General features: G+C 50.7%; 1 long non-coding RNA gene across 1 annotated transcript; it reads left to right on the plus strand.

Moving 5' to 3' along the window:
• Positions 1–2835: 2835 nt before the first annotated feature.
• On the plus strand, positions 2836–10451 carry LOC105542031. The gene is made up of 3 exons (XR_001006410.1): positions 2836–2986; positions 6593–6725; positions 9445–10451. It is a non-coding gene; the product is annotated as an uncharacterized LOC105542031 (long non-coding RNA).
• Positions 10452–17514: the final 7063 nt, after the last annotated feature.

Here is a 17514-nt window from a genome sequence, read left to right on the forward strand (position 1 = left end):
AAAAAAAAAAAAAAGTTAACTGTAAAGCAGCCTCAAGCAGGTCCTATGGGAGGCGTCCAGGAGAAGCCATGTCATCCCAGGAGATGATGGCTCCGTGCGTCACTGCCCCCAGAGACCTTCCAGTGAGACCAGATGTGGAGGGGAAGATGGTGATATTGATGATCTTGGCCCTGTGCAGGCCTAGGATAATGTGTGTGTCTTAGTTTTTAACAAAATGTTTACAAAGTTAAAATTTTTTTAAACAGAAAATAATAGAATAAGGATACAAAGAAAGAAACTATTTTTGTGCAGCTGTACATGTTTGTATTTTAAGCTACATGTTATTATGAGAGTTAAAGAGTTAAAAAATTAAAAAGTTTATAAAGCAAAAAGGTTACAATAAGCTAAGGTTGATTTATGATTGGAGAAGGAAATTTTTAACAATGGATTTAGTGCAGCCTAAGTGTGCAGTGTGTATAAAGCCTATAGCAGCACGGTCATGTCCTGGCCTTCCCATTCACTCTCCACTCGCTCACCGGCCTCACCGGAGCAGCCTGCGTGTGCAGTGTATATAAAGCCTACAGCAGTGTATGGTCATGTCCTGGCTTCCCACTCACTCCCCACTCACTCATAGACTCACCAGAGCAGCCTGTGTGTGCAGTGTGTATAAAGCCTACAGCAACACAGGCAGGTCCCGGCTTCCCACTTACTCCCCACACACTCGCTGACTCACTAGAGCAGCTTCCAGCCCAAGCTTCGTTCACGGCAAGTGCCTTACACGGCCGTACCATTTTTCATCTTTTATATTTTGTTTTTACTGTGCCTCTTTTCTATTTTTAGATATGTTTAAGTGTACAAATATTTACCATTATGTGACAATTGGCTGCAGTATTTAGCACTGTGCAGGTCTGTAGCCTGGGAGTGATGGCCTGCAGCACACGGCCTGGGTGTGCAGTGGGCTACACCTTCTAGGTGTGTGTCCTCGTTGATATTAACACAGTGACAAAATCACCTCGCATGCATCTCTCAGAACACGCAGCTGTATTCCTCCTCCTCCTGCCTCACATGTGGAAGCTTTTCCCGAAGGCGTCGGCTGCCCATGGCTCCCACCCAGACCCCTCAGCACTCATGCAGAAGTGCCGTGTTCTGTGTGGCAGGGACCGGCGAGTGCATGTTCAATCTGCCATTAGAAGGGCCCCTAGGTGTTCCAACAATGACCCCAGTGCACCAGGACTGGAGGCCACCTGGGTGGGGAAAACACCTCTCCCAGCCTTTCAGTTCACAGATGGGGAAACTGAGTCTCAATCCATTTCATCAGGTCCCCTAATCACAGTCGGCGCCCTTGCCATCTGATGTGAATAGCTATGCACTCCCTGCACCTCCCAACTGCAGGGACCGCGTGGGGGACGTGGGAGCCTCGTGCTCTCTGTGCCTTGCGACTGCGGGGGCCCATCGTGTTTGCAGAAGGGAACCCTCTGCCTCCTCTGCTTTGGGTCTTTCCAAGGAAGTGCAGGCAGTGGATTCAAGAGATCATAGAAATCCCAGAATGGAAACGTGAAGAAAAGCGCTCCCTGGGGTCAGCAAAGGACGGCAAAAGAACTGGTAATTACCTCAGTAGAGTGCAGGGAAACACAATCTCTGCAAAACTAAGTTTCAAAGTCCTGATTTCAAGGGAGGTGGATATTGGAAAAAACAAACAGCCAACACCCAACCTGAGTCTTTCTGCCAGTGTAGCCTGGGACCGCCTGGCCACTGCGTATCTGCTGAGGCGACGTTGCTCAGAACACAAGCACATGGGCTCATGCTGTCCCGCTGTGGGGTCCTGACCGGAAGGGAGGTGATGAGCAAAGCCCAGGTCACCTCCCACCGTGAGTGTTTCCTGCAGGGCCTGTGGATGAAGGACCCTTCCCTTTCCCTCCAGTTGTCACCCTGCCCCGAATTCCTTGTCTCCTGTCTTTGCCAGTGGATGTGAGTACCTTGTCCACTCCTTTAAAACTACATAGAATGCCTTAGAATGTCCCGATTATGCTCTGAAAGGTAAAAGTTGTTTCACAGGGCATGTGTGTAGACCAGTGTTGTACAATTTGGTGTAGATCCCTGAAAAAAATCTCAATTCTTTCTCATAATTTAGTGCAGAGAATAGAATAGAAGACAGAGTGTCAGGGTGGCAAGGAAACTTCAAGACATGTGAGTAGGCTCGTGCCGTGGCTCATGCCTGTAATCCCAGCACTTTGGGATGAGACAGGAGAATTGCTTGAGCCCAGGAGTTCAAGCCCAGCCTGGGCAATGTGGCAAGACCCCATCTCTTAAAAAAAAAAAAGTTACGCAAATTAGCCAGGTGTGGTGGCACACGCCTGTAGTCCTAGCTACTTGGGAAGCTGAGGTGGCAGGATGGCTTGAGACCGGGAGTTCAAGGCTGAAGTGAGCTATGATTGTGCCACTACACTCCAGCCTAGGCAACAAGCAAGACCCTGTCCCTAAAGAAAAAAAAAAAAAAAAAGCGTGAATTGCTGAGGCCCAGAGAGTCCAAAGGGCTGGCCTGAGATCACACAGCAGGGGCACGCCATGTGGGGCGCAGCTCAGGCTTCCCCCATCCATCTGTGTGTGCGTTCCTTGTTATTAATTCACATGAGTGAATCGTTGCAAATGATGCATCTGGATAAACACTGGACTTCTGTTTCCCCACAGCTGCAGGAGAATCACAGTCTCAGCGGCTGCTGCTCCTGAGGGGCGCGCGTGCTGCCCGGTCTGGAGGGTTCGCTGCAATCGGTGCTACAGCTTTAGGAACTGTGATTTACTGCGGATTTAAAACTCTTTAAACAGCCGACTTCCTGCTGATGGGTCTGAGGGAAGAGCGGCAGCGACTCGGGCAGGGCCTCGGTGCGGAGGCTGGGAGGAGCGCCTGCTTTTTAGGGAAGGATGCTTCAGACTCAGCCTCCCGTCCATGCTCCTCTCCGGTGTGAGTGCAGAGAAGGTCCTGGGTTCTGTCTGCGGCTTCACTCTGGGGGTGAGTGTGCCTCTGGAGTCTCTGAGGGGATGCGGGAAGGACGTTCAGTTCAGAGCCTTTAGCCAAAACTTTTACAGCAGCCGGCGGGGCAAGGGCTCCCGTACACCCTGAGTTTGAGAGACAGCACCTCAAATTTTCAAACCCTGGCCCACGTGGAGTCAAGCAAGGCTGCTCCGAGGAGGGAAATGGCAGCCCTGGTGCTCTGGGTGGGCCTGGAGGGCTGAGCCTCGGGCAGTCAGCACCACCCTTCCCTCTCCCTGGTTCCCAAGAATCTGAGAGCGATTGAGGAATTGAGGCTGTGAAGTTTTAGGCACCCCCAGGATGAGTACAACGTGGGTTTCACACAAGCGAGGCTGCTGCACCATTCCGCCTGGTCACATTAACTATCCACATTTTCCCAAGGAGTGAGGATGCGCCCGTTTCCTCAGGGTTCTTTGGTGGTGGTTTCAGTTCCTTGCTTCGGTCTCTGGCTGACAGAATTGACTCTACAGGCTTAGCCCTCATTCGTCCAAGACCCAAAGCTCCCAGGATGCAGCTGGGAGCTGCAGTGAGCACCTGTGCACCTGCTGATTCTCCAGGTCTTGCATGGCCATGGTGGGCTCCCTCTACAGAGGCTCAGGACTTGACTCATATTAGGATGGGTTGTCATAGTTTTGTCTTGCTTTACCTTTTGAAAAAATAGACACAGGGTTTTGCTCCATTGCCCAGGTGGGAGTGCAGTGGTGCAATCACAGCTCATTGCAGCCTCAACCTCCTGGGCTCAAGCAATCCTCCCACCTCCACCTCTCAAGGAGCTAGGACCACAGGCACCACCATGCCCAGCTCATTAAAACTTTTTTTTTTCCTTTGGTAGAGATAGGGTCTCACTATGTTGCCAAGACTGGTTTCAAACTCCTGCCCTCAAGTGATCCTCCTGCCTTGGCCTCCCAGTGTTGGAATTACAGGCATGAGCCACCAGGCCCGGCCTTGTTTTACTCTTTATAAATCATGTATATAAACATATTTTATTAATCCCAGTAAAACCAAGGCCTTCAAGTCCAAAAGAGCTGCAGCAGAGGAGGTGGAGAAGAGAGATATATAAGCATGGAAAACATATTCTTAAGGTCTGTGTTCAAGATTTAGTGAAATTTTGGGAAAAGGTACAGAAAATATTTTCATATTTTGTACTTATAATTGTTACTGTGAAAAGAGTTGCTTTTTATGGAGTGACATAAATTTGAGAAAAAACAGGTTGTGTTTAAGAAATTCGATACAGCTCTGAATTATACATGGAATGTTATTCAACTCAGTAGAATGTGGTGTGTGGGCAATTATCCAGCATGGTAATTCCACATTACAAACCTTTACATTTAAAACAGATCAAAATGAATCAATTTTGTAAGTGGCTTTACCTAGGTGCAGTGTTTGCATTATGTGACATTTATTTTATATTGTCACGCTGTCCTTGAAGAGTCCATTTGTTCATATTTTGGTCCTCAACCAGGAGCAGTGTCTGGTATCTGCACAGCTGCGTCTGGGGCAGCTCCCAGAACAGTGGCTGCAGAGGCACAGGTGGCAGCTCCACCTGGGCACGGTGTGGGCTGCAGTGGCCTCCGAACACCTCCAGGAGTGAAAACCCAAACTCTTGTTCTTTGCTGTAAAGCATAATTTTTGTTTTAAATTCTAGATTGAAAAAAACATGTCACAGAAAGTTCGGAAGTGAACTTTTCAATCCTAATCTTCTCAACCACAATCATTTGCCATTTTTCTTGTACTTCTTTTTCCTATGTGCACTTTTTACAAAGTTGCAATCATAGTCCAGAAACGATTTTTACATCCTGCTTTTCTTTTTACTCATTATGCCAACTGCAATTTCTAAGTTGCTACATAGTCTTCAAAACCATAATTGTAAAAGGTTGCTTAATAATTAATCGGGCATTTATTTTGAAAATCCTCTCTTCTGTAAATGACACTATGACCAATATATGCCCCTCTCTCATGCCATGTTAATTACTGGGTCAAAGAACATAAACATAATTTTGTTTCTTGATACACATTGCCACATCTCTCCTCCCGGCATTGAACCAGCTTCAGTATCACTAATATATAAGGATACATTTCACCACAATTTATCATTACATTTTTGTAACATAATGAAATAAACAATTATTTAATTACATCATTTGACCATGAGCAAATCTGGCTATTTTCTCATTAAGATTTACAATTTTTCTTTCATGTTTATCTAAATCATATTAATGGATTTCTTATCAATAAATTTTTCTATCAATTTGTTTGATCTTTTTATGTAATAAATAATCCCTTATGCTGCTTTTTAAATCTCTAGGATTGTCAGAATGTATCGGGAACATCAAAGGCCATTTTTTATTATTTTTTCCATGGAACCTGCATTTATTTTTACTTTAATGTTTTACCATTTGGTTGATGGAAGTCAGACTTAACTGGTAAGGAGAGTTGTTGGGTTAGTCAGCCAGTGTGCAAATCTGATTTGATATCATGCCAGCCCAAAGTAAAGACCCTGGTTTCTGCGAACCCACAGGGCATGGAATGGGTAAAGAACTCTGACCCTTTCTATAAGGAGGATGGATGACAGCGTGGGGATTCCCATCAGGACTTCCACTTCCAGGAAGGTTGATGGGCTCCTGCCATCTGCAGGCTGCGTCGTCCTCGGCCTGAACTCACTGGGGTGCAGTCCGAAGGTGCCCAGATGCCCCAGGATTTCCTGGGGCAGCTGAGGGCTTTCAGAAGGCGGCTTCCTGGGCCCCAGGGCAGGGAGGAGGTGCCAGGAATTCATTGCATTTTTGCAAATTCACATTAGGACTCAGAACTTTTGAGGACTCATGGAAATTCTCGAAAAATTATTCTGCCTCCAAAGCATTGTGAGAAAGCTGGATCGATAAACATCATTGCTGACTGTGTGCCAGGCACTGAGCTTGGTGCTTGGTGTAAACGGTCTCTGCTCCTCACAACAATTCTAAAAGGCTGGCAGGTTTTTTACTCCAGATTGGAGAAACTGGAAACTCAGGGTAAAGCGTTCCTTGGTGACGTGGCGGGTGACTTGCAGTGCCGTGACCCATCCGACTTGAATCTTATGCTCTTCTTACTGGCCCTGGGCCCTAACAGAGACACAGATGCCATTCTTGCCGTTATCCCTTTGGGATTTCTTAATCTTTTACCTGAAGCTTCAAAGTTGTCAATTGGTCTAAGGCTCTGGGCCAAGTATGGACTTTACATGGTTCAGGCAAGTTGCCTAGGGATTTATTTTCTTCTTTGTGCTTTTTCTGTAATTAAAAGATTTTTTTAAACAATAACTGTGTATCAGAAAAATACAATAAAAGCTTTAAACATTTTTATGAAGCTGACAATTTGCTTATAAAAGCAATCATGGCTGCAGGGCTTAGGGCAGAGGAAATGAATGTTTCCCTGAGATTTCCTCTTTTCAGCCGTGGCTAACCAAGCAGGCCACTAATGATGACATTGGAGGGAATTATGTGGCCAGTTTTCGGCAGCAGGGCAGGGTTCCTGGGGACTGTGAAGCCTCTTTGGTTTTGTGATACTCATGTGGGGCCTGGTCCACATCGCTTAGGGTGTTTTATTTCTCTTTAGGTCTTGGACCTGGACCCGAGAGAGCCCAGAACCACAGGAACAGCAGAAGGGCCGGAGCGTCGCACAGCAACTGTGGGCCCGCGGTGGCTCTGGAGCCAGTCGGCGTGACTCTACCATTAGCTCTGTCCCCTTGGTGAGGTGATTCAAATTCTCAGAACTGTTTGCCCATTCAAAACATGTTGATGATAGCTCTGTGTAGTGCTGCTGTGAGGGTTAAGCGAGATAAATATGTGTAAAAGTGCTTAGTACAGACACACTTCATATTCTCAGTCACTGCCTGTGTTCCACCAGGAAAAAGTGCTTTCTGAGTCAAATTTTGTCTATTTTTCAAGGCTCAGCTGATCCCAGCTGTGAATAAGTTTACAGGAAGCTTACTGTTACCCCAGACAGGAATCCCTTCTACTCCAGCCGGGATTTTTCAGCAGTTAGGGCCTGTTCAACAGAGTAAGCCAGCAGGAGTTACATTTAGCCTTATGTAGCTGTGTGCATTTTAATGTTTGTGCCCGAGTAGATTCTAAGCTCTTTGAGGGGAGGAACCATGTGTTAGATGTCTTGGAATATCTTACAGAATCTCGAATAGTGGCAAGTCCTCCAGCAGAAGCTGCAAACTGACTCCTTAGCATAAGCCGGAAACTGGAATGCTGTTTTTACTGTACTGGCCTTTGGGACCATGACACTGGCCAGTGCACGTGGTCCGTGCCAGATAGCTCCATCCTACCTCCCTTTGCAGGGGCTGGATAAGGGCAGTCTGGGTGCTTGACTCAGCCAATTCTGAAGATAGGTCTTTGTGTGGCAGCCATCAGCCAGAAAAAGAAATTCTATTTTGATTTGGTCATTTATTGGCATGAAGTTTTACTTTTGCCCACTGTGGTCAACCAGATGTACTGGTTGGTGCTGGCTGCAGCCCACGGAAGGCCCCACCTGTGCCATGGGCACAGACAGATGGGAGCAGCTGGCTGCCTGGAGACAGGACCTCAGTTTCCGTTTGATGCAGCCACTCCAAATAAACATGCCAGTCTATTGTTTGTAGCTGGCATCACTGACTTTCACAGATAACCCCCAAAAGAAGATGGGGTCTCTCCACCAGCCTGGGTGGGGGTGCAGCTACACCTTGCACATGGTTTCACATGAAGAGAAACATGAGATGAAATAAAGGAACAGGAAAGAGAGATACAAGAACTAAGAGTGAGGAGTATCTTGCTTTTAACCCTTCTCGTGTCTTTGGGGTGCCACCATTTTAGTGAATGGGACTAGCGATTCTAGAGTATAATACATTTCACAATCACAACTGACATTTTGTCTGTTTTCCAACACATTTAAAGGATACAAAATATAATATTACATCAGTCTTCATAATAGTAATACAGTCAGGTATTACGCATGATCGTTCTACTAAGTTTATTTGAGGGAAGCAAACATTGAGAATTCAGGGATGAGATTCCAGCCTCTGTTGGCCTCAGCATCACCAGGGTGCTAGTTTCTCCTGAGCCTGAACCTGCATTTTAAGCAGACCCAGGTGGTTTCTTGCACATTCTTGTTGGAGAAGCACTGCTGTGGGGTCAGCACAGAAGTCCTCTCCATGTTTCGTTGAGTTACAGCCCCCAGGTTAACAGTCCTCCCCTGACTTGCCAGAAAGAGCAGCCTTCCTTCTTTCAGAAGGCCTGGGAAAATTGCTCAGGCAGGGACTTGCGGGCAGTTAGATTCAGTGCCACAGAGGGCTTCCAGTTGAGGTTCGTTCCCCATTCCCCTGGGTCCCAGCATCACTCCTGAGGCTTCGCTTGTGAGAAACTGTTCTGCTTTTTTAGGAGCAGCAGCAGCCACTTCAGCACAGGCTGAGGGTCTCTTATCTGAAGGGCTTGGGATCAGAAATGCTTTGAATTTTGGATTTTTGAATATTTGCATGTACATAATGAGATATCTTGAGACAGGACCCAAATCTAAACACGAAATTCATTTATGTTTCATACACATAGCCCGAAGGTCATTTTATACAACATTTTAAATAATTTGTGCGTGAAGCAAAGTGCGGACTGCGTTTTGACTGTGACACATCACATGAGGACTGTGTAGAGTTTTTCACTTGTGGGGTCATGTTGAGGCTCAAAATATTTCTGATTTTGGAGCATTCTGGATTTCGGATTTTCCAATTGGGGTGCTCACCTGTGTCACTTTTCTGCCAATCCACCACCAGGTTTGTGCCTCTCAGGTGAGACGCATGGTCCAGAGAGATCTTGGGTCTCAGACAGACAAAACTGACAAGGACAAAAATGCACCCTCAGCTGAGAAGAGGGCACCGGATAGAATTCAGGTTAAAAACACTGTGGGGCAGTCAGGTGTCCGACCTACGTGGTCGCTGACGAGGGAGTGGGTCGTGGCTGACTGGTGTGGTGTGCAGGACACGGAGGCTCAGTTCCATGGTCACCGACGAGGGAGTGGGTCGCGGCTGGTTGGTGTGGTGTGCAGGACACAGAGGCTCGGTTCCATGGTCTCTCCCTGTCAGCACTGCAGAGAAGGCAGCTCAGTGGACGCCACTCACACAGGGGCAGGGAGGGGTGGACAGTGCCCCAAGGGACTTTCCGATATACTAAAATTGCCTAACACAGCAGTTCCTCATGGATATTGGTAACGAAGGCAAGATGTGTTTTTGGTTTATTGTTACTTTTGGCAAGTCTCCAAAACTCATACAGCCCAGTTTTCTGATGGAAACTGAGAAACATTTATCAACAACAGTATCTACCCAATAGAATCTTGTAGACTTAAATGCAGTAATGTGTTTTTAGAGCACCAGAGTCTTTGAAAGAGACCCGTATTATGAAGTAAGAGTATCAGGTTTTATTCTCGGTAAACCTCAGAAAGTACAAATACTGCCACTGGCTGGGAGTTTCCTTGTTCATTTTCCTGCACGGGGCACCTTCGATCACACCTGTTGTCTGCATGAATCAGGTCTTCTGTATTTCTCAGAGGTACGTCATCCGTTCTAGAGAGTTCTGTCTCCCATATGAAGTGCTTCCTACAGAAAGAATGTATAGCTCTTCATGTTGCCAAAGCACCAAGACACACTAAACCCACACAGCACATTCCACAGGGCATTCCACATGGCACCAGAGCCCAGGGTGGCACCTGCACACTCTCATGTGGGAAGTGGGCATGACCAGAGGCAGAGGCCAGACTTGGCAGCACGTGCTGAGGCTGCAGAGCCCTGAGGAGGCTGCTAGGCCCTGACACTGGGTGGCCCAGACAATCCAGCCTGACAAGGAGCTGCATGTGTTGGAGATGGATGCTGACAGACTGCCGCACAGAAGCTTCTGCAGCCTGGTGCCCACCAGGCCCATGGAGGAAAAGGGTTCTGGAGTGAAAAGCCTCATCTGGCCCTCAGGAGGCATCTGTATGAGGGCAAGGCCCTGTTTGCCCCGTGTGTCAGAATATATGAAGGACTGGAGCTGGGCTTGGCCACTCCTGAGACAACATCAATGGATCCTGCACACAGCATTCCCAGGCCGGGCTGGAGAGACTTTGATGGAACCTGTACACAGCATCCCTGGACTGGACTGGAGAGACCTCCTGCCTGTTTGCACACACTCGAAGGGGTATTGTTGTGTGAATTGTTTTCTGAACACACCACTTTCCTTACAGAAACTCCTATTCATCCTTCAATCCCAGCTCACAGTCACCTCCTCTGGGAAGCCCTCCATCGCCGGTCATTGTTCGGTGGCATGCCTGTCTCCTCTTTGGACTGCAAGCTCCCCAGGGATCCTTGTGGTGTCTTTCATTGCTTTCCTCCACTTCCCGCATGGTTCTTGGCACACACTGGGTGCTTACTGAATACATGGTCAGTAAATTTAAAGGATGAGACATACTGATTAGTATTTGTATCAGATTTTTTTTTCTGTATCAGATTTACAAGTTCCATGATGCCCACCATGTGCTAAGAGCAGTAACTACACCCCATTCTCTCCGCACATTTTCCTGCTGCCACAGGCTTACGTTTTTATCCTATTATGAACTTAACGCTTTTTGAATTCACTTCTTGAATTATTATCCTGGCTGCTCAGCTAAGAGGTGGATCCCTGTGGCTCTCAGTGGTGTCTGTCCTGCCACGGGCTGAGACCCGTGACTTCTCAGGGGTAATTACAGTGAAGACACTTGCTGGCCTGCTTGTGACTGCAGAGCTGCAGAGCCAGGGAGTCAGGAGGGGGATAAAACCCACAGCTGACACAGCTCTGTGGTCCTCAGGTTGCCTCTCACAGACAAGAGAGGGGAGATGACACTCTGCTTCTCCTACAGTTTGGAAATTTCACCTAAGCATCTGCAAGTGTTTTACAGGGAACATGCTGGGTCAATAATTGGAACCTTTGGTGTGGGCAGCAGTTAGAGATGGCACAGCAACGCTGAGGGTTGCAGAGCGGGCTGCAGTTGCTAACTGTGCGTCAAGGCCCTGCGCCTGTGGCGACCTGGCGTCGGCATTTCTGCAGCCTGCCTGTGACCTTCAGTGAGTGCAGGTGTCAGGTCTGACCCTTGCTCTGTGGATCCCTTCATCAACCTTGGGAAAACATGTTCACATCCTGGTGTATTTTCGTTTTAGACCAATTTGTTTTTGCCCCTGTGTCCGGCCTTTGGGCTCCCATGTGTGATGGCTGCTGGCTTCGATGCTGTGGTGATGTTTCCGTGGCATCTCCTTGGTTAGGGCAATTCCAGGGGATGCCCATGTCGGTGGGAGGCAGAGTGCGGGTTCCTGGCGGCCTGAGATGCATCTGCATCTCCAGCCTGGCGACAGGGCACTCCACAATACTTGGGGTGTTGAGTTCTAGGGAGAGGTCCAGGCATCCAGGGATGCCGAAGAAAGGCTAGATAAAACTCAGTGCCTGTCGAATTTGACCGTGTGCCGTGTTTCAGCAGGGCTGATTTCTTCTAGATTTGCAATAAGGCTTAATCCTGAGAATCCAGGCATTCACCCGACATTCCCGTTAATCACAGAATCTCAGGAAAATAAGCATAGGGTGGAGGCCTGGGGTTGTCCCCCCAACCCACGGCTGCCAGGAAAGACCTGGACTGACCTCGGACTCTTGCCCTTTAGTTGAACAGCAGTCTTTGAAGACAGCCTGAGGAAGGGACATTCTAGACTTCCCAGGGAATCATTTCCCGATTTAACTCCCAGTGAAACTGCCAACCTTCGCTTCTTCCTTCTGTTCATTTGAAACTTTGTTGTTGTCCAGTTTGAAAGCGTTGTTAGCCATGCAGGTGGGTCAGGACTGCGAATCCAGGCTGCAGTGAGGGGTCCAGTGGTCATTTAAATGAACATTCGATGCACATTCTAGGCTTGGTAAGTACAGCTGATTGACGCTGGTACTAAATGAAGATGCCAAAGCTGCAATGGGCGGAGCAAAGGCCGGAGAAAGGCCACATTTAAAACGTATTTGTTGAGTTCACTTAGGTTACCTGTGGGGCTGCGGCCCAGCTGTGCAGAACGGCTCCGAGGCCTGGCTCCGTCTGTAATAGCTGTGTACACTTCGCCACACTTCCCTTCTCTGTGACGTGGGATTAAAATATCTCCCTAATAAGGTACTGGGAGGATTAAAGAAGATAACGGATGTGAGTGCTCAGCCGGGTGCCCAGCACATGCTTGGCGAGTGGGGGCGAGTGATGGGGCCGCCGTGCCCCAGCCGCCCACAGTAAACGTGTTCTCAGGGTCAGTGGAGCTCACGTCCGGTGAGATGGCTTTTGCTTTCCTAGGACTCTGGGGTCAGGTTGGTTGTGTAACTTGGGTTTCCAGAGGCAGGGCTGCCCTAGAGAATACCATCCTGTTATGTGATCCAGGGCATCAGTGCTCACACAGGGGGAGCCGAGCCCTGGGTCTGAGCTGTGTGACTGCATCTCCTGTGCCAGCGGCCGCCATGGTGCAGGTTTCCTGAGCGTGGCTCATCCATGCCAGAGCCTTTCTCACTTGGTGGATGCTGACCGCCATTTCATGTGGGTCCAGCCCAGAGACACACCCTGCATTCTCCAGAAAGGGCCTTACCTAGCCACCAAGGCTGCTGAGACCTGTCAAGGCCACTTGGCTTTGGGACGATTCGTGTCAGCCATAAGAAGTGGTTAATGGTGGCTGGGACCCCATGTGCAGGTGGAGGGCTCTGCAGGGGCTGACACGCATGAGCTCATGGAGGGCCGTGCACACTGCTGATTGGTGCTCACACAGTGCCACAGGAACATCTTGGTTCCTGCCTGGCATTTCGTGGGCTTTCCGGGTCTGCAGCCTACCCTGGCTTCCGGAAGCTTTCCTCAGGAGAAGACAGCCCGTAGGAGAGGATGACTGGGTGGAGTCTGTTGGCAGGACCAGCGTTGTGGGGCTTCCTGGAATGTTCCTGGGCTCCAGCAGGTCCCTGCCAAGCGGCACGGCAGGGGCCACTGGGCCTGGAGCCCCGCAGATGTTGGGTGGGAAAAGCCAATGGTCCCTCATGACACAGGCGTCTTCTGCAGATGCTGAGCTCAGGCCCCCGGAAAGGGCTACAGCTCAGATAGTCCACGTTCTCCACGTTCTATCCCAGTAACATCTAGATAATCTTAGCCCTTCATGTTACTACCCTGGTTTCCAGATGAGAGGCGTCCACCTTATGGTCATGGCGCAGTAAGCCAAGGCGAAAATCTCCAGAAATACTTCAGCTCCTTCTGCAGGAACAACCCGTTCCAGGTCACAAGCTGAACACAGGGCATGTGAGTGTCAGCCTTACTTCCATTTTATCTCAAACAAAAGAGCTATCACTGATGAGTCAGTTCAACAAACATCTTACCTCTTATAAATCCCAGTCAGATTAGGTGAGGCCACACATCTGAATTTCTGCCTATGCAGGATTACTTGTGATCTCTTTTGAAGTTCCCGGTGACCCGTGTTTGCCTTAGGATGAGTGGCTACGCGAGGGAAGCCACGAATGTTATCAGTGGACGTCCTATGTCCTCCTTTCTTTTCCTTTTTGCCCTAGACTTTTCAGCCTGTCAATCAGCTGATGAAGTGTCAGGATGGCTCCTTGCTTACCGTCCTCTTTCGTCCTGGACGGCTGTTGTCACAGTGAGAAACTTTGAGGTTTTCTAATTTAAAAACAGCTCGCACAGAAATGGATGCACAAGGTCTCATGGCGGCTGAAGTCTTCTCCAGTCAGCTCCGTGACTCTCCACCGGGTCCCGGGGAGGGACTGTGCCTCAGTGTCTCCACTTCAACCTTGGTTTCATAAACCCTTTCCTTTTCCCCCTTGAAACGCACTGCGCATGGATTAGGTCATTTATACGGGAGCACAAAGCCTAGTAAAAGAGCTGACTCACAGGCCTGTGTTGCCCCTGGTGACTCCTGCAGCTGCTCTCAGAGCCTTTGGACACCCCAAACTGTGAGTGTGTGGGTTTTTGTTTTTGTTTTTTTTGGTAAAACGTGCCTAGCAGGAACTTTTAAAATGTTAAGTAAATAAAAATATTTTTAAAAGATAAATTTTCACAGCCCGTAAGAAAGTTTAAAGCGCACCATTCATGGTGCCGACTCCGGCCATGGGATGACTGAATTTTCAGGTCTGATGCGGTCTTGACTTGAGAGAAAGTGGCGGTGTGTGGCTCCGTCTGCGTCGTCTGCGTCGTCTGCGGCGTCTGCGGCGTCTGCGGCGTCTGCGTCCGCTGCGTCTGCGTCTGCGTCTGCGTCTGCGGCGTCTGCGTCTGGGGCGTCTGCGTCTGCGTCTGCGTCTGCTCCTTCTGGGAGGTGCAAAGGGACCCGGCCTTTCTTCCTGAAGTCTGGAGGTGTCCCGGCCCGGAAGCAGGTGGGCGGACACGCGGAGGTTGGGGTTCCGTGCAGCACACGGGTGATGTTGCTTTTCCGGGTCCTCCCGGAGTCAAGTGGCTGCTGCTACGAGGGGCTCTGGGAAAGGCAGGCTAACAAGGCCACCCCTCAGGAGAACTGTTAGGGCAACTCCTCAGAGTAACAGGCACGGAGCAAAGCAGGCACCCTTTGGTGTCTGATTCCAATGGGAAGGGCAGCGGCCGCGGCCAGCGTCTTTCCAGGCTGGCATTGCAGCGAACTCCTGCCCAGGCCATGGGACACGCACGCGCCCACACTCTCCAACCACAGTCATGCAACTTTCCAGGAACACACACAAAGCGTCCCCCACGGATGTGCGGACTTTCCAATGGGTTCTGTAAGATGTGATGTCATGGCCCTAGCCTCAGTTTCCCCATTAGTCATCTGAGCATATCCAGGATGAAATCACTCCCAATTTAAATGTAAAATTCTGCCTTTCAGGTGAGAAACAAAGCTTGTGTTAAAGGTGGAGATTTGATTGTAGGTACTGGGTTTTTAATCTTGGGTTTGGTCCATGTTTCCTGCGGCCTGAGCACGGGGCAGTGTGTGTCTCTGAGCTGGGGAGGGTACACTTTGTTCCCTCCCGGGCCTTGCTCCTGGGTATGGAATGCCCAGTAGGCAGTGAAAAGGGGGTCCAAGGCCCGTGCACAGGGCAGGTGCGGATTTTGCTCCCACCTCACTTCAGCACGACCAGGGGAGCAGCAGAGGGGCTGTGAAGTCCATCCTGTATCCACGTGGGCCCGGTTTCCAGCCCAGCTTGTGGCTCCTGCTCTGTCCACAGCCCTGGGTCACACCCCACAGCCGGGGAGGGGATGCCTGTCCCGTTTCCACATCTCGCTCACCTGCCACGGTCACCGGCACTGGCCCAACCTCGGGGCTGCTGGTGGCCAGGATGGGATGGATGGGATATGACAAAACCCACAGTCTTCAGAGACCCCTCTCAGACCCTCACAGCACCCCTGCCCCACCCGCCCCCGCCGGGAGTTGAAGGAAAGGGAGAAGAACGTGTGTGCAGTTAAAGATGAGGGGAGGTGTGGGGTGGGGGACAGTGTGGGAGCCGCGTGTGCCGCTGTGAAGGAGCGTGTCAGGAAGGCTGCCAGAGAGCCAGACCCGAGAGGGAATGAGACCCCCAGGGCTGCAGGCCAGACCCCTCTCCGGCAAGGCCTGGGAGCTGGGGCAGGGTGGGTCTCCACACTGAGGGGCAGCCGTGGGAGGGGAAGGCAGGCAGCCAGACCCGCCCCCCAGGCTCCCGCGGCGTGGACGCAGGCGAGACTCAGTCCTGGGCCAAGCTTTGTCCTGGGCTGGCTCTGCTTTAGCGCGACTCTGAATGAAACTTCATTCCTCCATTTCCGCTGGGACAGCTGTACTGCTGGTCCCTGAGCTTGCGCCAATATTCACTGGAAAAGTCGACTTTTCCAGCTCACTCTTTAATTTTGTTTGAGGCTGAAGTGCTCTAACAAGGGACCTGCAGCTGCCTTCTTCTACAACGTCTCGCTGAATTTCCATATTCTCTGGGGGCAGCCTCGCTGAAAGGAGGCTGGCTTCTCTGGATGTCTGTTCCTCACGCTGTGGGTGGGGCTGCAGAGGAGGGTGGCCAGAGACGTGGCCCTTGCAGGCCGTGCACCAGGCTGCAGCTGCCTCAGAGGCTGCCATCGACCCTGCAGGCACGCCCTGCTCTCCCTGTGGCGTCGCTCCGAGCTGATGGTGGGGTGTGGCTGGGGCACCTTGCCGCAGGCTGGAGGGGGTTTCATTGCCGGCTTCCACATCATGCTCTTAGTTGCTACTGAGTGAGACAGCCCCAGTTTCTGCTCCCACAGGGTTCAGCATCCGTCTCAAAGTGTCTTTTCTGGGGTGTGAGATTCAGCCGCTCACACCAGCCAGTGCTCCCTGCTCTGCGTTGTGGTAACTTTGAGCCACAGACGCTGGTGAACAGCTTTTCCTCTAGGTGGGAATCCAGCCCTTCCCACAGAGCCCTGTGTTGTAAAGACCTTGGCTGCCTGCAGCAGGCCAGTGCCAGGCACAGCTGTGAGCCTTCAGGGAGTCCCCCGGAAACCCTGGCTGGACCCCTGGCCCTGTGGGCCGCACACAGACTGTTGTTGGAAGGCCTCAACTTGGCCTCGTCTTGGTTTTCTCCTCGGTGTACACTGGCATCTTGGTTTTCTTCTGGTGTAGACCGTCATCTTGGTTTTCTTCTTGGTGTACACCGTCATCTCAGTTTTCTTCTCCGTGTACACCAGCACCTTGGTTTTCACCAGCATTGGGTCCAGATGCCCCTTCGTCTCCCTGTTTCATTATTCATTCACTGGTTCATTCTGTAAATGTGTCACAAAGGTGTGGGCAGGAGTGGGCTTGGCTCTAGGGGCCCGGTGGAAGCTTCCCAGCCCCTGGGAGCTAAGCTGGGTGGACGGTGCCCGTGTGGGGCAGTGCCTCCGGGAAGAGCCCACAGAGTCTGCTGCTGGGTCTGCTGCTGCCCTTACCCTCCTGCCTCTGCAAGCTCATTTCCTGTGTGATGTGATTTGGTCCTGTCCAGGAGCCTGGTGCACGGGGTGGAGTGGCCCATGGGTCACAGCTGCCCAGCACATGGGAAGGAGCAGCCACTGGACCCCGGGTCCCCTTCGTGGCCCCACCTCGGCGGACGCTGGTGGCAGCTAAGGAAAAGTGTTCCGAGTGTGTGAGGAGAGGTGCTGAGACCAACGTCATCAATCACACACAGAAAGCAGAGCCCTGTCGGAGCCGGGGTGAAGTCATTCTGGCTTTGTTATCCTGGGGTTCCAGCGAGCGCCACATGGGCAGAACCCATGTTGATCCTCAGGGAGGCTGCATCACCCTGACCAGTATATTTTCTGTGGCTCAGATCTGCCCTGAAAGCTGTTTCTTTTACAGTCCTTCCTGTTCGTCAGGTTTTACCTCAGTGTGGAAAGAGTGACGAATAGAAAGAAGAGGGACTGTGAGCACAGTTGCTGGGGTTGGCGAGGGCCAGAGCTGGGGGTGCTGCAGGGGCTGTGAGGGCTGGTTCTGGGGGTGCTGCAGGGGCTGTGAGGGCTGGTTCTGGGGGTGCTGCAGGGGCCGTGAGGGCTGGTTCTGGGGGTGCTGC

The sequence above is a fragment of the Mandrillus leucophaeus genome, unplaced genomic scaffold (assembly GCF_000951045.1).
Source record: "Mandrillus leucophaeus isolate KB7577 unplaced genomic scaffold, Mleu.le_1.0 Scaffold249, whole genome shotgun sequence".
In the NCBI taxonomy this organism is placed as follows: domain Eukaryota; kingdom Metazoa; phylum Chordata; class Mammalia; order Primates; family Cercopithecidae; genus Mandrillus; species Mandrillus leucophaeus.